Consider the following 25,286-nt stretch of genomic DNA (forward strand, 5'->3'; position numbering starts at 1 on the left):
AGCCACTTTCACAGCCCCGTCAGAAGGGCTCACCAGAGGAACCCAGAGGTGTTGTGGGAGGTGTGCCCTCAGTTCCTCCTTGAGGCCAGGGGAGGGGAGGAGACAGGCAGCAGGTAGGCAGGGTTAATTTTTTGCTATCTGTGCTAGGGAAAAGAGCCCACCTCAACTTTTTAAGGGCTTGTTCAAATGTTTGCTCTGCATAACGAGGGAGTGCTGGAGAAGTAATGATTCAGATGTGAAGGCACAACTTAAGCCTTTGCTTGAAGATGAGATGAACATGGTTTTATTTAAGGTTCTACCTAAAGGCACAGTCTATCCCTAATTAGTTGTATATATGACCTAAAATGTTTGTTTTTCCTTTCATCCAAACCCCAAGTGATTTTTCTCTTGAACCTCATTCTTTGTTCTTTTCAGAAGTGCAATAAATGCTCCAACTTAATGCATTAAATATGAAAAGACTAACTGAAGGGGCCCAACTTATAAATGATTCAAAAGGCCGTATGCTGGAAAGCATCTATTTGAAAACATTTATTATTAATTTCACAGTTTAGATGAAGTTCCTATAGGGCAGTCATTTGTTAAATATTGAATTCTGTTAAGTGCACCAAATATGTTTATCTGTACAACATCAAAACATAACCAAATATCAGCAAAATACCGAAATGCTCCAATGCTTATTTTGCTAAGGTACCAAACATAACCAAAGCATTTAGTTGAGATTGCAAACACTGTGTCTCTAAAGCAAAGAGTGATTTCAGAGTTGGTAGCATTAACTTGAATACAGGAAAAAATTATTGGGTAAAATGCTATAAATATTAATTGAACTAAAATAAGTATGTTAATTAAGGACATGTCGCCTTCAAAAGAAGAAAATTAGTTTGCAGACAAAGATTTTGTAATGTGAACCAAAACTACTAGTGACTTATGGAATTAATAACAACCTTCTGAAAGGTGTACTTGCAAGTGCTGTGCCAAATGCTGGTGAGTTAGCTCCTTCCTACCAGTCACCTCTTTCTAGATTGAACAGATGGTAATAAACTGATGCAGTTCAAATGGGTATCATTCGGTGATAGACCCCAACAAATGATGGTGAAGAACCACCATGATGATGACTTTTTGTCACCCCTTTGGATCATTTCATGTTGTCCATTTGGGTGCTGAATTAAAAGAACTATCTGGTAATCCTCTTCCAAAAATGAACGAATGAGGTCAGACTGTATGGAGACATGTAGACAGGGGAATCTTCAACAACATAATAAATTACTCCTGATCTCCCAAACTCAAAATGGAGACTTAATTTTACTGTAGTGTTATTGCAACAAAGCATCATAATTGACATTAACTCTATTAGCAACAAAATGAAAGAAAAATATATGGCTGTACAAACTTGTGAATAATTTAGATGTTACTGCTGCTGGTTCTATCTGAGGTGATCTGAATCTTTATTATCATTTCCCCAGTTCCCCAGTCATGCTGATCATTCACTGTGATCACTATGTCTATGAGCCAGAAAAGAAAGGGCAGATCCATAAAGGAGGCCAATTTCAAGAACATGTTTTCCTTCAATCAGTTCCACATCTCCCAGGATGGACATTTTGGGACTCTGAATTTTTTTGCAGTTCCTATGGTCAAACTGTTCAATAGCCTAGCAGTCTTCCCACAGGATTAAAAAATACCCAAAATTGTTCACAGCTCATTAAGCATAAATTATATTCACTGTTAGTAGTTCTAAGCAAGGCTAAGTAAGCCTATCCTTACAACCAGAAATTATCCACACAGAGGAATTCTCCCAAAGCATCAACTGCGTATTCTAAGTAAATGTTCTTTAATACTGACTGTAAATAGTGATTCAGCATCAGTGATGCTGGAGATCTCTGGGAAATTTTAAAATAGCAAGGACAGATCAAAACTTCACTGTGATTCCCTGAGGGGAGGAGGCTGATCTGAAACCTAGTGAGAACCCAGAGTCATCCTGTAACTTACTTGCAATCCTTTGGCAGTAAATGGGGCCAGGAGAAGGTCTGCTTGCAAGGGATCAAGGGTTCTGGTAGGGATGGAAATTCTCTGCAGTGGTAATGTCACACAAGGGACAGAGCCAAGTGAGAGACACAGAACAGCACATCCAAAATATTAGTCTAAGTCTGATTCAACACCGTACTTTTTACTTGTGAAATCAGTGTCAGACCTATTTTAAGATTTTCACCTCCATAATCATCCTGCAGTTCAGAGCATTGCTGTACTTTTTGATATTGCTTTAAATTTTAATTAACCCCTACTTTAGAGTCTGTAATGACCAAGTCTTTAATTTTTAAAGTGTTTTCTCCTTTCATTTTGCTGGGAGAACGTAAGTGTGATTAGATGTGGTGTCCTAAACACTTTAATGGACTAATCAGTTAGTCAAGCCTAAAATAATAAAAAAAATATACATAAAGAAAGTATACTTGATAATTTCCTTTCAGCTTTTCTACTTAGTTAGCAGTAAAGCTTAGTCATGAGGGGAAAAAATCAAATGCCTAAATATTCATGCTGAAATAATAGACTCCACTCTGATGCCATTTGCATTTGCAGGAATTAAAGACGCTTTATCCTGCTATCCCACATTACAAGTCCAGATAATTCTGGAGAAACTTTTATGGATTTACAATAGCCTAAATGAAATTGGGACCCTAACAGCTTACATTTCCACTCACCACTCATTGTCCACATGCATATTTCATGACCATCACTACTAGTTCATCAGCTACTTTGCCATTTACAGTGAGATACTGCACTGTATATTTCTAACCTAAAACACTTTTCAGTCGTCTGTTGAAGACTGATTAAAGACAAGGCTGGTGGCTCTATGAACTAGTGCCAAATGAAAAATGAAGAGCTGTGTGCTCTGCTTGAAGATTTTCCTCTGACAAAAAGATATACTTTTAATGTGTGGCTGTCATGTGAACAGCAGCAGCACATCTTTAGATGGTTGCCTATGTCAGTAAAGGCACACCTTCAGTTTTCAATACCTCACCTCCTCCCATCATCTGGGGGAGAGTAATATTTAAAGTGTAATGAGGGCCTAATCCAACAAAAGGAGAGGTGTCAAGAGGTGTTGCTTTGTCTTAAGTGACAAACTTACTGCTAACGATCAAACAGCTTCCAGTATTACAGAAGTGCTGGACTGAACATCCCCACCATCCCCCCCCCATTAAAAGATCTAGCACTTACCTCACTTAGGCTCTTCAATACTGAACATGTGCTGTTATAAGTGATAGAGCACTCAGAGGACTGTAAAATCGATCCAGCTGAGATGATAATACATCCTTTCCTAGTCACAGCTCCTTTTTTAGATTCAGATAAAACTAACTTTTGATGCTTGTGTGTAATGCAAGGATGAAGTGAAGGTCTGGAGACTTGGAAATTGTAAAATGCAGGAAGCTGTAGAAAAGACAGAAACATGGTTTAAGAAGCTTAAATCCCATGGGTAGATGCTGTTATTCATGGTTAGGATTTGCTAATTGAGATGTCAGCAGATCTGCTAAAAAACTGTCCAGCTGTGAAATCCATCATTAGCAGAGTGTTGAAACAAAGGCATCTTCAAGAGTCTCTAGCTGAGGTAGCATTCACCTTGCTCAGGCACCCAGAGGAAAAGCCAGCAATGGGAGCAACTCCCTTCTCAAAAATGCTTCCAGTGTTGCACTTTCTTCACTTTTCATGCTTTAGCGATCAAATTAAGCTCTTGGTATTATTGCAAATTTTTGAAGGACGATACATTTTCAATGACTTAGTTTTTGCAAAATATTTACTAGATTTTGTAGACTTATGTTTTTAAAAGGTCCTTCATATTTTTTTTTTGTTAGCAAAATCTCAGTCAAATGTGGAAGAATGTATCCTCTCCCCGCTATTGTCTCTACAGGAAAGATTTCTGAGAGAACACCAAATAACCAAGTTGGAGAGGGTGATCCATGGATGTGCTTCAGAATTTAGGGCATTTGGAACAAGAAAACAGAGATGAGACAGAGGCTCCACAGAGTTGCAAAAGCTGTGCTTGGCAAAGAACTGTCTGAGGTAGGCCCACAAAAATAAACCACGAAGTGGGATGTGAGAGGAAGAGCAGATGCAGGATAGATGCTTACCTAGAAACAAGAAGAAAATGCACTAGCCTTCAGTCCTCACCAACATTTTGACAAAGCAGGATGACGACATCATTTTCCATGTTCACTTCTTCTAGTAAGGTAAGGTTGAGCAGCTGGGTCCTTTGCTGCGATAACTTATTGACCTTTACAATAATTGTAGTTGACTTTGAACTGCAATATGGTGGAAATGTACTCATACATAAATGCATGGCTGTCTCCTGACTATGAAAGTGACTGTGTGGGTTTTGAGGGGAGACTTTCTGCAGGATTCCACAGGGATCTGCTTTCCTCTTCCTAAACTGACGCTTGAAAACCCATACCACTGCCTTGGTGGACAAGAAATCAAAGGGAATCCTTACAGCTGTGATGAGCATATGAAGCACTTCGTGAAAGCAAGGCAAGTCTGTGGAAGAGAAAGGGAGCTACCAAAGATCAGACAAAGGTGAGCACACTACAGCTCTGATGGGCTCTGCAGACACTCAGATCCATTTGAAGGGAAATGTCATTCAGGGTGACACCTCTGCTCCAATGCGGTCTTCTGCCTCTGTGGAGGAATTGTCCAGCTGCCTTATGGGAACTTCAAGGGGAGTATAGGACCCATGGCTACTTGGCCAAGCCAGATGTTTGAAGTATGTGTGTTTTCTATTTGACAGCTTGCAAGAGTCTTAAAAGCTTAACTAATGAGGAAGAAAAAGGGGGTCTCAGACAGAAAGTAAAATTTAGATGAGGTTTGGGAGAATTCTGAATTCAAAACTTGGTTTTGTCACAGACTTTTTAGTAACTTCTCTATGGATTTTGTAAAGTGCCATTTCAGTTTCTGAAGCATTGCTCCACAGGAGTATTAAAGAGTTCTAAACCTTTAAAAAAGGATCAAATATGTTTGGCCCTGTAAGATTATTAAAGGACTACCTATACTGGTGTTTGTGAAACATATACACATGAAGAATGGGTTGGTTTTAATATTTTTCCCATTTTAACATTTGATCAGTCCAAGCAGTTACTTTACATTACTTTTGCTTGGTTTAGGAGGTTTAGGGCTTCCTGTTAAGTCAATATTCCCATATTGCAAGTGGACTACTCCATTGGAGTGTGTTACAACAGCAGTCAGGGAACAGTTGTTTCCCAACGCTTATATTTTAAAATGGAAGCTCAGCTGATGTCAGTAAACCCATCCCAAAAGGAAAAAAAGCACCTAATTCAGTGTACATCTCACTCACAAGTTGCTCTCATCTGCCTCTTCTTTCCTCTACCAAGAAACTTTGTGAAAAGAAAGTTATGGAAAGATCATTAACATTTTTAATTAAGTTTATATTCAATTATGCTTGAAATCTTGACTTGTCTCTTTTGCATGCTGTATGCACACCACTGCGAAATAAAGTAAAATATGGTGTGCCTATGCTTCTACAAAAGGATTCCCTTCAAAACTGTCTAAGGCCAATTAGCTATGTCTCTCTGCCTGAAGCAAGAATATCAACACATACTATAAATCTCCCTTGGTCTCTCATTTCCTTTGGCTGTTTAAATTGCTTTGAGGCAGTGAGTAGCAAAAAGAAAATATGTTATTGCATTCTATATGCTTCTATAATTACAATGTTTTTCTAAATGAAAAAAGATTATACATTCTTGCTTTGTCCCTTTCTCAACAGTTGCATATTCTGTGAGAGACAACTACTCTATAATAAAAACACACAGCATTTTGCATTATGGGAGCTGAAAAAAAAACCTGAGGAAAAATCATAATACTGTTTTAGAATTACAGAAATTCAGGGCTAAGTACCTGATATCATGGACCAGTCCAGTCTGTTCCTGAGGAGGCTAACCCCAAGAGCTGTGTGTGGTGAGCACCCTGCACTGCCTGCACTCCAGGAGCTGGCCCTGGAGGGGATGCTTATGTCAGGGATGCTGTAGCAAATAAGCCCAAATAACTGCCAAGTTAATATTCACCAGTGAAGTTATAAAATAGATGGGATATGGAGCTTGGAGTGTTCACATTTAGTCTCGGGACACTGCTGGAGATTTGACACTGGACACATTGAATTTAGATCTTATCTATTCTGTCCACTTCTTGTCTCTAATATATTTTGATTTTCATTTATGGTTTCCATCAATATTGTGATTGCTCCACATACTCTAATGAATAAAAGCAGTTTTGCCTCCCAGAATAGCAATTACATATTTCAGGATCTTTATTGCCAATCTAAAACATTCTTGCTTGTATTAAACACTTCCAACTGAAGTCAAATACCAACAGTACCTCATGCATGGACTCTGTATGAGGAAAACATCAAAAATAAAAAATTCAGTCTACAGGCCTGATGAAAGATGGTTGTTAGGAAGGTATGTTAGGGATGGGGCCAAAGAAATCACTACACACAATAATTCTCTACAGGAGACCTCTAGATGAGGTGGAAGTTGGGGAAGAGGAGGAGGAGGAGAATATATGTTGTGAGGCTCCTGTAGCATTGGCCACAGTCTGTCCTTGGCTCTATCCCTCCTCTGGATGCCACTGCACTGGGGATGCTGCTGTGTGGAGCCCTGAGGGCCAGGCCATGCAAGGGCAAGCTTCTATATCTTCTGCACCAGGGCTGCCAGCTTCTCTTTCACAAGTGCTGACAAAATAACTTGCTGTCAAACCTGGCGTTTATCTATATGTAGATATTATCTCTAGCCATCAGATGTTGAATGTCTGCTAAAGATTAATATAGTGTGGGGGACTGAACATACAAATACAGTGTGAGGACTGCAGAGACAGATCCCAGAATCCTTCTGGATTAGAGACCAACCCAGACTTCACTCTCCAGACTAAGTATCTTGTTGAACTAGACTTATCAACATCAATTTGTTCATTATGGAATCAAGTGAGCTGTCATCACGCTTCAGCACTGAATCAAGCTATGTCAGGACAATTGTGTCTGATAAAACTAATGAAAAATTGATTATGGATTTAAATGGAATATGAAATCAAAAGGCCAGTGATCATTTGTCATTGACACATTTATAGACCATTTTACCTCTCCTAAATTACAAAGTACGAAGAGTTTTGAGTTAGGTTAAAAAAGAGAAAGGGAAATCATGCATATTTCATTGTTCTTTACAACAACCAGGATTTTTAATTACAGAAAACACTCATCAAGTATTAGTAATCAAATGTAGACAATATACAGCACAACAAAATAGAATGAATAATCTGAAGCCTTTCCAGACTAATAAGAATAACTAATCTATGAATCAAAGGATAATTTAATATCTCCAGTATCTTTCCTGCTTTCAACTATTTAATCCAAGTACCTTTTTCAAATGAGAAAATCTATTTTAACTGAAAAGAGCTCATGTTTATTAACACAAAAATCAGAGCACAAAAGCAGCTACAAGACAGGAGTTTACATAACTGAAAACTATGGTTGTTTCATAAATTTCTTTGCTGGAAGATCAACTTTATTTTTGCTTGTATCTTTTTTTTTTCCCCTTGGCATTTTTCCTTTTCATTGCAACCCCCAAAAATTTAACACAGCTCACTGGGGACAGCTGCTTGGTCCCAGCCCATGCTACTCTACTCTCAAGTATTTAATTGGCCTCAGAAGAGCAATTAGTTATATGTACTGCCTTTTTATCTATACATTTTTCTGAAAACTATGTAATTGATGCAATATACAAAATATACAATTTCATGTGAAGTATCTGTAAGACAAGATACTGACAAACCTCTTGTGTTTAAGAAAAAAATTACTTCTGATGAATGTGAGGAATATATACAAATTTGTAAACCAAGAGATGTCTGATTTTACATGTTATTACATTCAGATGAGTAAACATCACAATTAGAACAGCAAATAATTTTAAAATATATATCTCTTGAATGTTTTACCATAAGAAATAAACTTTTCATTATTCTGAAATAGTATTAGCCCTAGTGATAGGAATACCATTTTGTGAAATATATGTATAATCTTACATGGTAATCATAAAACGTATTTCTCAAAATTAGGTCTTCTTAGGGAACATAATTCATTTTAGTCCCAATGTTTCACACAAAATTGACATGACTTCACTTTCATTTTTGAAAACCCTGGAAATATAGGCATAAAGATGACAATGTGAAAAAAAGTTACATATGCTGTTGCTCTTACATCATTTTCAGCTTGGAGTATGAATAATAGCTCTTATGTTTTAGATTTATTTTTTTAATTGGGCTAAATGTTCAGCTTAGATTAAAAAAATCACCTCGATATAGTTAAATCTTCAAATAATATAATTCACAATCAACTGTTCTGGACCACATCTGAGCCTTGAGACCTCAGTATCAGAAGGTATATTTATGTGAATCATAGTATTGATCTTCATGTTTGTCCCTCTGCCACACTTCTCTTTCTTTTCCTCTCTTTAAAAGGTAAATATTTTATGCCCTTTCAGTTTCTAAGTGAATAGTTTGCTACAGATGACGGACAGTGCAGTTGTATATGTGTTTATCTGCTTTCTGTTACTTTTAGTATTTTCCTGTTATAAAGTGTGTTTGGTGTCATTCCCAAGATCAGTTTAATCTATTTGATTACTTGCAGATACTACATAAATAAATAGTTACTGTAGCACAAATCATATTATTGGCTTGGTAAACTAAAGGTTAAAAATGATCAAATTTAATTTTCTAATTAAGACTGTAAAATCTTTAACATTTTCCAAAATCAGTAACAATTTGAGCACCTAATCTGAGCCTTTCTTAAATCTTTTGCGTTTAAGAAGGGGATAATTTCATAACACAGTGTTTACAAGGGCACAAATGGTGGTGTGATACAACCTCTCTGCAGGATAGCAAGAGGTTTTCCACCCTCTCCATACATCGACCTGAAGGACAAGCAGCAAATAATGGGCAGCCCTTGATGTCACACTTTTAAAGAACACAATGCATTTAAAATGGTGGAGGTGAAACTTCTCTGTGCTGAAATCAATAGCAGCTTGAAGGGAATCAGAATATCTGCCAGAACAAAGAGAAACAATCCATACAAACAACAGAGGAGTCCTCAGTAAAAATAATTATTGAAAACAAACTGAGTGATTTAGTATTAAAACCCAACCTATTTAGATTTAATTTAAAAAAATAATAATTATCTTCTTTCTACATGACTGTCCTGTAATTAGCAAAAACTTTAAAATCTCCTCTAGGATTTGGTACCAATGCAGACAGACAGTGTATGGCTGCAGATTTCAGGCTAGTGTTTCAGCCTACTTATTCTGCTGTCAGCGAAAGGAAGGGAACAGTTCCCCTTGACAAATCCGCTGTGTTTCTGGATTTCTGTGCCCAAGGGGACAGGTGAGAGTGGGAGGTCACTGCGGCAAAATCAGAAACATTTAATTTTTTTCTGGGAACTGAGACCAAGTTCCAAAAGACTGCACTTTAAACTGGATTTCAGCCCTTGTAGTCCTCAGAATTCCCTGAATTTAAATTGAAAGTGGCACATTTAATCCATAACAAAATGCTATTGTACTATGAGTGGAAAAAAACCTGTTTGGAAAGCACTGATGTGAGTAGCTTTTAATATCCTATTGCAAATCATCAATAATCTAATACAGACTGCAGCTGTATTTATTAACTACACTTTAAAGAAATAATAGCTATTTCATTGTTTTAAACTTTTCATCACATTATATCAGTGACAAACCTGTGCTCTTATCTCTGACTGGAATTTAAATAGCTGGCAGGCTTTATGTACCCCAATGCCACTCCAATTCACCTTTTTCATTTTAACACAGTCCTACTTTCACAAATGTTTGGAAAAAAAATGAAATGCTTTAGCCTCTATGTTATACAATACTGATTGCACACTTCTGTCACTTCCTTTCTACAATAACCTTACTATAATAAGGTGACCAGAAACTCTCACAGCATATTAAATATGACCTCATTGAGGGATATAAATGTTCTATTATTATTGTTTTACTTGTATCTCACACCATGGGTCAAAACAGCTTTTGGCTGTATGCATGAACTTCACTGACCTAGTACTTCTGAGACCATAATTTGGCTGACTACCTCCAGTGAGCACTTAGTGTTAGTATTTTTCTGCTCATTTGCTATATGAAAATTAGGGCGGGAAAGGGCCTAGAGCTATATGTCTTCTGTTGTGGAAGCATTTTTGGTCCTTGCTATGGTGCAAATACAAAACATTACTGCAACATTTATTAGTGCAATTCTAAGCATAGGCTGGAGCCCAGTGGAAGAGCTGCTACAGGCTTCCTGAAAAACAACGCCAAAGTTTTCTTTCTTAACATTCATCATGAAACTCCCAATTTAAAAGCAATCCAACATACTGCTCCTAGTGGTGATCCACCCCTTCACTTTTTAACCTCCTCCAAACATAGGTAGCCTCCTATAATTTCTTTCTCTCAACAATACTTCTTTTAAAGCATCTATCCAGATTCATAACGGTTCCTGTTGCTCTTTTCTACACTCCTGATATATCAATATCTTTCTCATATAGGGATGCCTTGAACAAAATTGTAACAGGTGATGTCACAGCAAGGCTTCGGAGGAAAAAAATATTATTGGTACTTCCCTGTTCCACGATGAGATCCTTTACAGGCTGCAGTTTTAATCCTTAGTGGCTATTTCAGCTGTTATATCAGCTTTTATTTCAGACTTTATGTGTAGATTTCATGATACCAGAATTACCCATCTGTTGTAGAAGCAGTGTTGTTGTGCACTGCAGGAAATTGTGTGTTAGACTGTAGAACCAAAGAAAAATCTAAATGGATGCCTATGGATATACCTAGCATATACACTATCAAGTAATTTAACTTCAGTTTGTTCTGAGGTCCTGCACTCTAGATGCAAGTAAGCAGTGCGGCGGGCGGAGGAAGCGAGCAGTTGATTCAATGTGAATGATAGAGCAAGCTTCAACTTTAGTGAAAGAAATCACCCCTTATATAAGCACTCTACAATAATCATGCATACTACTCACAAATCTATTGGATACATGTAAAAGGCTACATTATAATATCCCAGCCTCTTGTGTCATTTCAGGTATGTCACAACATCTTCCCTCTTCTGGCCTGCCTTCTTTCCCAGGGTTGTTTACCATCGCACTCAAGGCCATTGTGTACCTCAGTTTCTCTCTTTGTTAACATAACAGTCCTTTGTAAGCATAACTGTACCCTGGGTTTTTTCCTTTGTTTACCTCAGATGGCTGCAATCAGGTCCTGCAGAGACCCATGGCCTTGCTCTCTGCAAGCCATTCTCCAACAAAGCAGTACACTTTTTTTTTTTTTTTTTTAAGTGAATGAACTAGCTTCCTTTGAAGCAAAATCCTTAGTGGTTTTGGGGACCATTCATCGCAAGGTCCCACACAAGAGGCAGTATGAAGATGACAACCTGATTTGGCTCCCTCTGACCCCTTTCCCTGCAGGCTTTGCTCTGCCAGTCACCCTGTGCTGGCACACCATGCTCCAGGGTATGTCAGATGTACCCTCAGGCTTCTATCTTCCCGTTAAACTGTGCCACTCAGCTGAGCACCCCTAACTCACCAGTTTACCTAATTTCTTCTTTTGTGTATATTTTCATTTTCCATCCTGGATGTGATTCTGGTGTATACCCAAGTGGGAGATGATATATAGCTTTAGTCAGTGCTATAGGCATCATCTTTTCATCATCACTTTCTTTTTCCAGCTATGCCAATGGAGCTAATGAATATTTTGCATTCTGAAAAGGAATAAAAGCATGCTGGAAAGACTGAGTTGTTAAGGATAGAGCCAGCAGTAAGTGCCCACTTCTCTGTTTCTGTTTCTGTCCTGCTCTTTTGAGAACTCATAGTCTACAAGGAACTGTCACAAATGGATGTAAAACATACAATACACTTTTGAGCTCCCTTCCATTCTATGTGCTGCATGGTTATCATCTAACCTTTTAATATAAGGTATGTACAAGTTAAATAGAATATATAATAACTTTCTAAATTAAAAACAGATACTAAACACTGACTGTAGAGGATAAACTACGAGGTCATCAGTCATACACAGTTCAACTCACTGGCTTTGTTACCCTGCTAATAACAGCACTACATATTTGACAGAAGTTCTTCAAAAGCAAATCTTGTAAAGGAATTTCTATCTACAGGAAGATCAAAAGCACGTCTAGAATTCCCACCAATCACAAGTATTACTTTGCTATCCATCAGATTGGATTTAAAAGGATTTGTGTGGTCACCACTACTTTCTCTGCTTTAAAATTGTACTCTGTCATATTTTGGCAAGCATGATTTGAAGAACTGAGAAGCAGCAAATCAAAACAGTGACAAAAAAACCAAACCACGGCATAGAAATGGGTTACTGAGGAAATCACAGCAAATAAATTTCAGCAGGAGCAATGTCAGGTATCAAATAGGAGAGGAATATATCTTTCTCCAGGCAGTAGAATGCATATTGTTTTTATCCAAAACCAGCAACGGCAATTCTGTAGCTAAAGATTACTCAATCAAATTCAGCAGCACATATCAAAGCATAGTGTTCTAAAATAATTCATAGAAGTGATGTAGACTCAAAACGAGTATCAAGAACATCATTCAGGTGCAAGCCATAGCAAATCATAGACTAGACTATCCAGTATTCCCTGATTCACACTGAGGATGAACCCTGTCTTGTAAAAAGATGCAAAATCTTTCTAGCTTTCCTAGGCATTGCAGAGCAGAGCAGAGTTGGTAGCAAAGCCCATTCGCTCTCCAGGCTAGGGGCTTGTCTGCTGCTGGTCTTTGCGAGGACAAAAGAGCGAGCCATTGACCTCAGAAAATGAGTCCATTTTTAAAGCACCTAAATACTGTGAAGAGCACTCAGGAAAGGCCAAGAGTCTTCTCTCCTCCTATTCCTTTTTGCATCCAGGCATGTACTAGTTATAATCTGGTCTGTCAGATAATAAAATATGTCTCAAACTAGGTGTTTGGAACAACACACTGAGGTCTTCTCCTTAGCATCGGTGGGCTTTGGGTCTGAACACAAATGAATTTCAGAAATAGGACAAGTACATTCTTACTTTTAAAGAAGGATACTCTGGAAAAGCAAAACTCAATGCATAACTTAGATGTAGCTGACAACAAATAGCAAGAAACTATGGAATTGGTAATAAAATCTACAAAACTTTGCCACTCATTTAAATTGATCTAGTACATAACTTTGTATATAAATTAATCCCATTTCCAATCTAAGAGAAGATATGATGTTGTGGAAGAACTAAAAAAATTTATGAAAAAATGTTTAGTGAGTCTACTCTTTTCACCTAATTAATGGATTTTTCTGAGAACATACAGTACTTGTTTTAAATTTGTTTCAGTTTTTACATTTTTAAAAAATAAAAAATTCCCACCCTGTGGATTATTTAGTCACCTACAATTCCTTATTATGGCTGTGATTTTATACCTAACCATAGTGACTAACATTGTTTCTTTCTTGTGTCTTACCTTTATATATGGTAATTGGCTTTCACTTGACTTTCGTTTAGTTACCAAAAAATGTCTTTTGGTGATTAAATTAATCTTGAGTGTCAGGCAACACAAATCTTGATTTGCTTATACACTTCCAAAAAAACCATTAGAATATAGACAACAAAACCTTTTAATTAGAATTTTTTTTTCAGATTTATTAATTTTTAATTCCTTTTCACTCAGTTTTAATATATGACTACTCAGTGATTGCACTCCGGTAATTTGTCAGTTTGGAAAAGTCATATAATAAAAATTGTCTTCTCTCTTCTGTTACTTACTTAAAATGTCAGGAATTATTGCAATGATACCTTAACCTTTGTAGCTTCACATTTCCCTCCTGTGTCTGTGCATCTCTAATCATTGTTAAAGAAATTCAGGCAGTAATATAAAATAGGTAGCACCTGACTAGTTTTGAGCTTGCATGAGATGAAAGTTTCTCTTCATTTAGAAATCCTGCAGAAAATGGTTATTCAGACTTAAAGGTGCATGGGCTGTGTAGGCAGCGCAGAAAAGGAGTCTGAAATGGCTCAAATACAGAAATGTGGATCTTTACAATGTCTTAAAGCTTTGTCCCAGAGAAAACACTGACATCCTAAAATACATATGTAATGATCATTGACCAGATTTTCACATTTCACATCCCAATGTCTTGTAAACTTAAAAACGAAGGACTGAACAGTTCTATATGTTCTAGCAAGAGGCACTAAGCAATAGCCTATGGCCACTGGAGACTATGGTAGAAAGCATTGCGGTCTTCAGAACATAAGAGATTAGAAGAGCATTATGCTTTTCAATAAAACGAAAATCATGTCTATATATAGACTGGCTGCTACTGGAAAGACAACAATTTCTGGAAACTGGTAACAGTAGCTAACCACAACCTACCGGTTGAATTATTTTAAAATTCTTCTTTTTATGACTTTACTTGTCTGTTCTCCATTTCTGCTATTTAATATACCCATTTGTGACATACTGTACATTTATCTGCCAGGTGGAAGATTATTTCACTGTGATTACTAATCATTTGGTATAGCATGAAGGATAGCTGATCCTTAATGAGAGTCTCTTAAAAGATTCTGTTCATAGGTAATTCTGCTTAATATAAATTTTATGGGGTAGCAGGATTTTGTTCCTCATCATCTTTTATTGCTAGGAGCATTTATACAAAGCACGGTAATGTCAGTAATATTATTTTACATTTGTACAGTATTTTCCATCTGAGCTGTTTCAAAGCATTTATGAAAAATATTTAACATGCAGTAGATGTGTGAGGAGACTTCTGATTTCCAGTCTTATCTCTGCACAGTTGGGCCCATCTTTCTCATCTGTCCTATAAGCTGTTGGAGTTCATTATCATCAGTTAAAAATAGCTCATCATACAGCTCAGTTCATGTAAACAGATAAAATTATGCCAAACTTACATAATTTAGGTCAATTTATACCAACAGTTTGATTGATAAAATAATTTTCCAGGTTGCAGTTTTTATAATCCAAAGAGACTATTGCTGTTTATGGATGTCTCCAAAAGGAAACTGATTCTCTTCTTCCACCATCCTACTGAGTGTTTGCTTCACTGTTAGGAACTTTTCTGATCTGTGAGATGGAGCAGGGAGCAAGGTCCCTTGCCCACATAAAGCTTTATCTTTAGGAGGAATGAAACATAGTCTATGTTTTTCTTCTTTGAACTTAAAAACACGGAATAATTTAGGTAGTAAGAGTCCCTGGATCCAAGGTCCTGTTCAAAGCAAGTCTAGCTCCAGTTATCCCTTATTTCCCATGACCTTGGCCAGCTGAGTTTTGAATATCTCCAAGGACGCATGTTCCACATCTTTGCTGGGAGGTCTGCTTCTGGGATTAATTAATTTCACTGTGAGGACATTTTTCCTCATATCTAATTTGAACTGGCTATACATGTGCTAGCACAGTTTCGATGAGGGCTCGGTTTCACTGCTACCAGGACGTGCTGCTGATTCCTGCCCATCATGTATCTGCCAGGTCCCCATGTCCTCTCCTTCCCAATTGTTCCCCAGCTGGCCAGCCCCAGCCTAAGTGGGGGCTTCATGGGTTATTCCCCCGCAGATGCAGAGTTCTGCATTTGCTCTTGTTGAACTGCACGAGGTTTCTGTCAGCACATCTCTTCAGCTTGTTGGGGGCCCTCTGAATGGTTGCCATGCAGCTTGGAACACCCACGGCTACCCCCACCTTGGTGAGGCCCACAAACTTGCGGAGGATGCGCACCATCTCCTTTCTACATCGCTAATGAAAATAATGAATGAGGTGGGCTCCAGTGGTGACTCCGAGAATGATGCTTGTAAGCAGCCGCCCCTCGCACTTGGGATCACAGTCAGCAATCCAGAGAGTTTTTTGCCCACTTTATACTTCACCTATCCAGTTTACTTTTTCTCCCCAAGAAAAGCATTCACAAGAAACTCTCATTCCTTATAGGATTAGAGCTGGATTGTGATTATTCTTTATTCTTTTACCAACCTTACTTTTGCTAAACCTGACAGATTTAAGAAATCAGGTAAAGCAGGTACAGAAAACTAAAACTGATGACAAAAACTGTGTTCATTTTCTCCTCCCCTCTGCATTTTTTAATGAATGAGTGTTCTAACTATAGGAAACTATGAGCAAAACACAGTTCATTGTCACTACTTGTGAGGGAGGTTGTTGCTCCTGTACTGTCAGAGCTGAAGAGCTCCTTCATATCCAGCTGTAAGACAGATGCTCTTTGGGAAGGGAACAGAAGACAGACAAACTGCCTACAGGTATTGCCACCCAGAGCTCAGGGTTTAGCTTCTCTCTGCTCATTTCTCACCCCTCTGTAGCTACAATACATATCTGCTCAACTATCTGTGGGGACAAGTGATTAGGTGAAGGAATCCTTTTCTGAAGTGCTATAGATATTTCACTTAGCTAAGCTTTGAAAGGGGAAGATGACAAATCAAACACATTCTGCCTCTCAGATATGATATCCCTTGCTCTTCACAGAGAGCACTTCCAATCCTGATTATAGTTTTTTTTAGAATAAGTATAAATGACTCTGCTCCTTCTACTAGAACAAAGTGTTTTTTCTCCATTTTTATTCTCCCCTAAAGAAAAAGCCTGTTTCAATTGTACTGGGTATCAAAATTACCATCAAAACATAATCTGAAACAGTATGTAATTATTTTTTCATTTGCAGATCAGTCTTTGACAGGCATGCCTGAAGGCAAAATAGATTCATATCCCTAACAACTTTCTAGCAGCTGAAATCTATAAACAGCTTATACAACGTGCAAATTGTATTTCAACAAATCAGGAAAGACTTAAAATAAATCTCTGAAAAGTAAAGTAACTAAATTAAACTCTGAACAGTGAACACATTCAGTAGCAGAGAAAAATGGACAGTCATTTAACAAATGCCTTTTTAATTGCATTTATTTTCTTAGAGGAAATATTCCAAAATGAACAAAATGTTGGCTGGTTCTTCTATATGTTGCACTGAAGTCAAAACAGTTATACTGACTGACTTCTAGAAACCATGAAAATTCAGCCATTCCATCAGGGTAAAAAATGGGAACTTAGATACCGCCCTATTATATATATCTTTAGTATACTTTCAAATTACCAAGGAGCTTAAGGACAACTTGTGTTGTAAATAGCCAAGACTCCATTGCCTAAAACTGAGCTATGTCTTCTGCAGTAGCATATCCTTTGGGCTTTACCTTTTGCTAGATCAGAAACATTTCAAATTTTGCAGTGAAACTACCTCTAGGAGGGATATTCAGGGAGCAAACGAGATTTTTTTCAGAACCGGGAAACTGGATGTTCTGAAGTAGCATGTGAATCATTAGGTCAACAAATGCAGAACGAATCTGTTTCATATAGGCAGCTAGGTATCCTCAGGGACACAATGATGGCCCTAACTGTCCATAAAGAACTGTTAAATAATCTATTTTTAGAATTTAGTGCAAGCATCCAGCCATGCAGTCTTTTTATCTTTCTCTTTAGTTTATTTGTTCAGTTTCAGCAATGTGAGGAACAGAAATCAGTGTTAAAAAGGAAGAAAAAAAAAAAAACGTTGAGTCAAAGGGGAGACAGATCCTCTCTTTCTTCGTCAGCTGAACTTGAACAACACAACGCTGCACAGCATTTCCCAAGAAAGAGATGGTGCAAGCAGGAGATGTGAGCCCACCCTACACTGCACAGGACAGTCCCTTCATGAGCCTGTTCACCACTTCTGGGCTTCATCACAAAGTTGTCTTGATGTATACCCATAAGAGATAAAGCCTCCTTGCTCCATGGACTGATAAGATCCTATTCTTTGGCTGAAAGGAAAAAAAGGTGCATGTGTCATTCTTGTGGTTAAATGATGCAAGTGTGTATGTCAGATTTGTAGCCTGTACACCAAGTAGTCCTATAACCATGGAAAAAAATATGGCATAACTTTGAAACCATCACAAGTACTTATCAAAGGGAAAATAAAACCCAAAGTAGGAGACTGATCTCATTACATTCAGAAATGCTTTTGGTCTAATGAAAAGTAATATTTGTTGAACTAATGCAATGCTAACAATTAGATTATTGTTTAAATCTGCTGGTCATCTATGGATGAGACACCAGGTATTAATAATTTTATTATGTGATTATCTAATTTTCAGATTTTACAATGGAAGTTGCATGCTATAGAAAAGCGTTCTCTAAAACACAGCAGTATCTATGTGGAGAGTTTTCTATTACAGGCAGTACCTATGTTTTAACTACAGCTGTATAACAGTGAATCAAAATATAATGATCATCCAAAAGATCAAAGTTAAATCTGGGGATGCACCTGTGCAAAATGAAGCACAAGCAGATGCTCTCTTACGGGTTATGAAAATATATACTTAAACATTTTAGCAGACTTTGGGTTCTCCATTAAGTAGAAATACACTCTGCCAGTTATGCTAGGAAAGCTTAAAGCATTTAAAGCAGTAGCATTTCTTCAAGATTTAGCATGCATGACTCTCAGTTAATATTCCCTAGGTATTTTAAAGACTGAATTATCTATTTATGTTGAAATTCTGAAATATATTTCATTTAGGTTGCTAGTACAAACTCTTACTGAAGCTTTTTAATCCATTTCAGCTTTAGCAAACATTCTCCACAGTATTTCAGCTGAAGGCCTTCCTGCTTGTCTTAATTTACTGTGAATAAATTTGTTTCTACAATTAGCACACAGGCCCCTAAAGCCAGAAATACCCTAAATTATTGCTATGGTGCATTTTGGGATGTAACTTAATTACTAAACCTAAGTACTAGAACTATGAACAAGAAGCTTATTTTAAGTATTAGGCAAGTTGCAAGACAGAGTTGAAACTTCCTAATGGAAATATGATGATCTTCACGTTCCACTAATGAAACCTACTTCAAGCAGTGTGATGCATTATGTAACATTCAAAAATAAAGGAGATAAACCAGCTTCCTTTTTAGAAAAATACCTTTTATATAAGCCTGTTGAAGCATATATGTCAATTAAGAGTACTAGGTCTATTATTTTAAACTCTTCCAGACAAGCACAGAAACTTTTGTCACTACTGTTGTGGCTGTTGGTGGGAGCAAGAAATACTGTGCAGGTTAATGCTTTCCTCAGGCTACGGATGTGCAGACCAACAGAGCCAATTATTTTGTGCATTGTCATTTCATGTGAAACACATGAGCAGCACCGGGTGCAGGGAAAGCACATTTGGCTGGTGTTAACTGGAGGAAAGGTGGCTACTGTGCTACAAGACAGAAGTCTTCCACCAGCCCCAGGAGAGAGGACTGAGAAGCCAGATGTACAACAGCAAGTCAGGCTGCATCGCAGCATGCTTTGGCTTATGTAGGAACCACAGGTGTTGTGAAACTCTGTGTCAGATTAATAGGCAAAGTTAGGTATGACGATACTATCTTGATGTATCCTAAGAAAATATGACTATCCCTAAAATGCCTCAAAAGTAACAAATTAGTAGGTGGTGGAGAAAGTTGTAAAGTTGTCTGAGATAAACACAGCAGAAGAAAAATGGATCTGTCTACACTAACCATGGTGAAAATTTCCTTATCACAGTTAGGCAGAAATTTGTAGTGCTGTTATACAAGAGACTGAATATTTCAACATGTATTCCTTTTAAGTGTCACAAGGCAGTAACAATAAAAAAAGAAAGATATTTCTTAAAGCAACTTGCTGTTTAGTTTTTTTAGTAAATGCAGCATTCATACTGATATATTAACTCCTCCTCTGAGACCACACAGGGCTATACCTGCTGCTAGTCTCTGGGAGAAAAGTAAAGCAGTTTCTGAAAGCCTTAGCACAACATTCCCTTTTTTTTTACAGTTTTGTCATTATGCCAGCATTTTAACATTGCATGAGACTCTTTTTTTTTTTTTTTTTTTCATAATAGCATCATTTAAATTGACAGTTTCATTTCTCAAGTTATAATGAAATTTCCATACATGGTTCCACCTCCAGGCATGGCACCATCTGCAACACTGATTGTTAAGCAAACATTGCCACATTAGTCACTAGACAGGTATGAAATGAATGTGATCAAAATGTAAAAAATAAAATTAAGCAACAGATTGGTGGGGAAAATAGTGCTCTGAATTTCATATTACCTAGACATTTAAAAGAGTGATTCTTACCCCTTATTAATCTGACTTTGTTTACATTTTTCATAATATGTTAAACAGACAATCCCTTTTCTAATCTCTCCATTTCTTATAATGGTTTGGAACAGATACCCTAAAGAATATGCCATGAAAATAATAATATAGTAATACGTAATAAAATCATACAATCATGCTAGTGAGGTTTATCTCCTTCCTAGTAGTAATAGTAATCTGAATGTGTTCATTATCCACATGTGTTTATTTCCTCACTTTGTTTTCTCTTGTTATTTTTCTATCAACATTTTATTGCCATAGTATCTATGACTAGTACAACTTACTGGCAAATAATAAGGCAGCTGCTCACCACCAACTGATCTGCCACTGAGGTCCCTGGTCAAGATAGATGGATTTTGACCTGCATAATGGGCTTTTTTTCTTCTGGAAAATAGGTAAACAAGGGGGAAATCTATAGTCGTCTTGCACTGTTTAGATGGGACCTGTGTGAGCTACACACTTCTTTCCTGGGAGCTGGGAAAAGTTGCTGTGTCCCATCTTTTGGACGTAGCCAGGGAATATGAGGGATTTGTCTTGGGTAGGTATGGCTTTGCTTTCAATTGTTTTTTCACTGGCACTTTTTTTCCTTTTTTACATAAGGAAAGGGTGAGCAGAGTTTTTTTATTTATCATCTCAGCACAGTTCATTGCCTTGATTATTTCTATCATGGATTCTTTTATGCATCTCCTTTCCAGTGCAAGTTCTCTTTTTGGCATCCTTTAATAGCTGTTCTTAATATTCATCTTTGCTGTCCATTTTGTGCTCTATCCATTTTTGGGAAGCAGACTCAAGATCTGTATGGTCCATGCATCCATTTTTATGAAGACAGTGAATTTTTCACTATTTTCCATTCCATTTCATCCTTTAGGTATTTATTCCCTTTCTTAGTGTATGGCGGTCATTAAACAGCATTTTTATTGAGCTTTCCACAATGACATCAAGACTTTCCTCTGTGTGGTTGCAATTAATTTTTAATGAGGTGATGTGTATGAGCAATTCAAATGAACATTGCCAACACATATTGTCAACTTTGACGTGCCATGCACTGTTCACTCACATAGTTTTGTTAGCTTCCACTGATATTTTAGAGATATTGCCTGGACTTTTGTAACAAGTATGTATTTGCCAGCTGTAAATTTATCACCTAACAAATCACTTTCTTTCCAAGGCACACAAAATTACACAAAGAAGGATGAGATATATTAAATATAACACTTGTTTCCAAAAGGACGCCTGTGGCAGTCCAATATTTAGAGTGGCTGGAACAGATACATGGTTAGATAATAAGTTGTGTACAATATTTCATGTGCGTTTTCACGTTTTTCTTGAAGAGTCATACCAATGGAAATTGAAAAGGTTTCAGACTGAAAAAAATCTCAAATAAGGGACTATTTTACTTAAATCTGAAAAGATCAGATGTATCAGTTCCGCTCCCAACCCCAAGTCCATTCAAAGACTTGTTGATGTGCCCATGGAATGTATTTCAGATAATCTAAACTTTTGGCTAAAATACTTTTCAAGAGTTAAAGTAATCATTCTTTTCTGCGCAGAAAAAAATGACCATTTCTTCATTTTCTGATGGTCTTTTCAAACAGATGAAGTTAACCTTAACACTAGCAAGGGTTTAACTGGAGGAACAAGTCCAGGTTGGGGTACTATATGTCATGAAAGATGTTGACCAATCAGAGCACACAGAGAAATATCAGAATAACAAAGCCTAGAAATAATGACCTTTGAAAAATGACAGGATGAATAGAGGTTATTTATTCTGATGGAGAAAAGACCACAGAGGACATACTAATACTTTTGCAGGATGCAAAAAATCTGCTTCCTGTACAGAGGGTGTGTGATATGCATAAAAAAGAAGCAATAAACTTAAATAGCAGACAAAAAAAATTGGGTTAGATATTAGCAAAACTGATGAAAATAGTGGAGCTGTGGAGTTGATAGTCTGGGGAGATTATGCAGTCTCTGCTAACAGGTGTCTTTAAGAAGCAGTAAGACAAATATCTGTTAGGAGGGTCATAGATCTTGTTTTCAGGCATCCTGCATCTAAGTTCTGATTCTTATTAATGATGGAGCTTTTTCTGTCTCATTCTATGACCGCCCATTTCTTCAGTCAGCTCTTGCAAGTGATATTATCTTCTTCTGATTCTGTCTTTTAACTGTCTAACATTTCTTCCAGTTCCTCATGTACTAAGCAATGTACTGTCATTTGGTTTTCTGTCTTTGCCTATAATGCTATTCAAAAGTCATGCTTAGAGTTTCTAATTTGCTGTTCATTTTATTGTACTGTGAATACAATACTGAAATAATCACTCTGCCAGAATACAGTGTAATGTCCCATAATGTATAATGATTCTTCTAATGGTTCAGGTTTGAAATGGAATAATTTTCCTAGACTAATCACCTCATCAAACTATCATAATGGAAACCTCAAGTGGTCTCTGTAGCCTTGAATTCAAAGCATTACACCAATCTAAATCTCACAATTGACCTTCTAATGCCTCTGTAGCAGAAGCCTCAACAACTTTCTATTGAAATAATGTTGCCAATGCATATTCATATATCTCACATTATAACACTAATACAACAAGGTCTCCACAAAGTTTCATTGATGTTCTCCTGAGACTATTGCTGTCAAGTGAACACCATCTTGTGTGAGCAAGGAGTGCATGAAAGTGACAAATATAACTATTCTCCAAGGTTGCGCATCAAAATGGATGTCTTCACAATGTTTCTATTTTAAAGTGAACAATTAAACGTTCTGCACATTCAGCAAATACTAAACTCACCTTGACCTTCAGTTCTTACGTTGTAATTGTGGAAATGCTTGGCTTGTTAGTATGATTCCTAACTGCTTTTCTAATGTTTATGTCTTGTTTATTACTTAATTTAGATTTTATGTCAGTTAGAATTAGATACGTCTTTGCTTTGAGGGATACAGGACTAACTGGCGTTTGGTTTTCAGTGTTAAATGGAAACTTCCTGGTATGCTTTGTCATAAGTAAAAGAAGATGTATGGTTTTTCTCATGATGGGAGGTGTAATATTTAAGTAGAACAAAAATATTTTTATTTGAGCTGGAAAGTGATATGTTATTGCAGAAATTATATGGTGCAGGTGCTGCTTGAACAAACATAAAACTTGTTGAGGACAATGAATTCCTTGCAATGAGGAACGACAGAAAGTTGTTTTCTCATTCAAGGCAATAAGTTTGAAAACTCTCAGGAAATGCAGCTCACTTATAAAGTTAAAACACTTATAAAATTAAAACAAGATAGTGACCAAAGGTGGTGCCATTAATCCACGCTGACAACTTATTTGCAAAATCGAGCTCTCCAAAGTCTTCAGAAGAACTGTATGGGTAAGTTTGTAAAGGCAAAATACTTCAAGTATTAAAATGCTTCACTGAACTCTGAAGTCTGAGAAACCTTACAAGCAGCTGTGAAGAAAGAAAAGAATAATTTCGTCATCGCTTTGTATTTATGACCAGATATTATCCTTAGCCTTGTTACCCAAGGCACAGTCAGAGAAAGTCAGGTTTTTAAGACTGTGAAATGTTTCCTTTTAGTGAGTTCTAACTGGCAGTGAAACATTTGCTATATATTCACAATATTAAAATGCAGAAGAAGATGCACTGCTTTCCAGCCTGCCCTTGTGTCTTAATGAGTCTGTCTAAGAAATACACTGAAATATAGCATTAATATAAGGGGCAAAGCAGAAGTAATAACTATTTCTGATAATTCCTGTATAATTCAGCAAACAAAGCACAACAAAAAGATAAAATTTCCAGGGTGGTAAAATAATCTAGACATTGTTTTTATTGATGGATGAGATAGAGTACTGTATAAACACTGACATAAAAAGAAATAAAGAAAAAGTAGAAATAAAGCCACACTTATCTGATTTTTATTCAGTTTTCTTCCAAAACCACAGAAGATGAAGATAATAGGAAAAGGATGAAGTAAATCTCATTTTATTCAAATTCTAGTGCTTAAAAAAGAGCTTTTCTTAGAAGAATGTGTGTATTAATATACAAGGAATAAACTTTTTAAAATGACAAAGAGAGGTTCTAAGAAGATGTCTATTAAATTTCACTGTTTCCTAAATGGTCTTAACTCTTGTCTTTATATGTATCTGTTGTCTAGTAAGATCTTGAGCCCTGACTCAGGCTACCAGCAGAGTTTCTTTTGCAAGAAAAGATCTGTTTACTGTTTTCATTTAAGGATTTTTGGGCACATACCTGGTTGCAAGGTCAGGGTAAAGGTTTTATATCCTCAGGTAGAGTACTATCATTTTGGTAGTCTTGGAAGACCATACATACCATACCTGCCATACAAATAGGAATAATGAAAACTTATGTTAAAAAAGTAATTTATTATCTTAATAAAATATCATAATTTAATACACAATTTGAATAATCCATTTCCATTTAGTTTACTAATGGTTTTGCAGGTCTGCCCTTAAAGAGTGCAATTTTTTTCTTTCCCTTAATCCCAAATTATATTCTTTTTTCTCCTTAGTTACAGTCTTCCTTTCTCTCCTCTACCTGCTGCCCAGATGACAATTAAACATCTGTTTTCTGAACATACAAATCCACACAGCTCCTTGGTGTTTAGTATTAAAGTCCAGGTCTGGCTCAGGCAGAATATTTGCACTTGTTTATTTCTGTCAACTCTTCAGTTGTGGAGTCTGAGATAGATACACAAATTTATTTTTCATTTCTCTGTGGAGAAGAACATGTCCTCCTTTGATCACATCTCTGAGAGAATTTGCAAGATTCTGGGCAGCATCTCCTACTCATCAAAATGCCTCCTAATCTGTGCTCTCTCAAATGGTACAGAAATAAGATTTCTCATAAAATAGATACTTCACTTAATCCCCCTTTAAATGCCCAGTCCCCTGATCAGGCCTAGACCCCTGGTCAGTTTACCTTCAATTCGCCTTTTCAGCTCTTAGCACCTCTTTGCTACAGTATCTCAATACTTATTTCTTCGTCCCCTGTTGCATGTTGACTATAGTGCGTGAACATGAACATGAACAGC

Source organism: Athene noctua, chromosome 2 (assembly GCF_965140245.1).
Source record: "Athene noctua chromosome 2, bAthNoc1.hap1.1, whole genome shotgun sequence".
In the NCBI taxonomy this organism is placed as follows: Eukaryota; Metazoa; Chordata; class Aves; order Strigiformes; family Strigidae; genus Athene; species Athene noctua.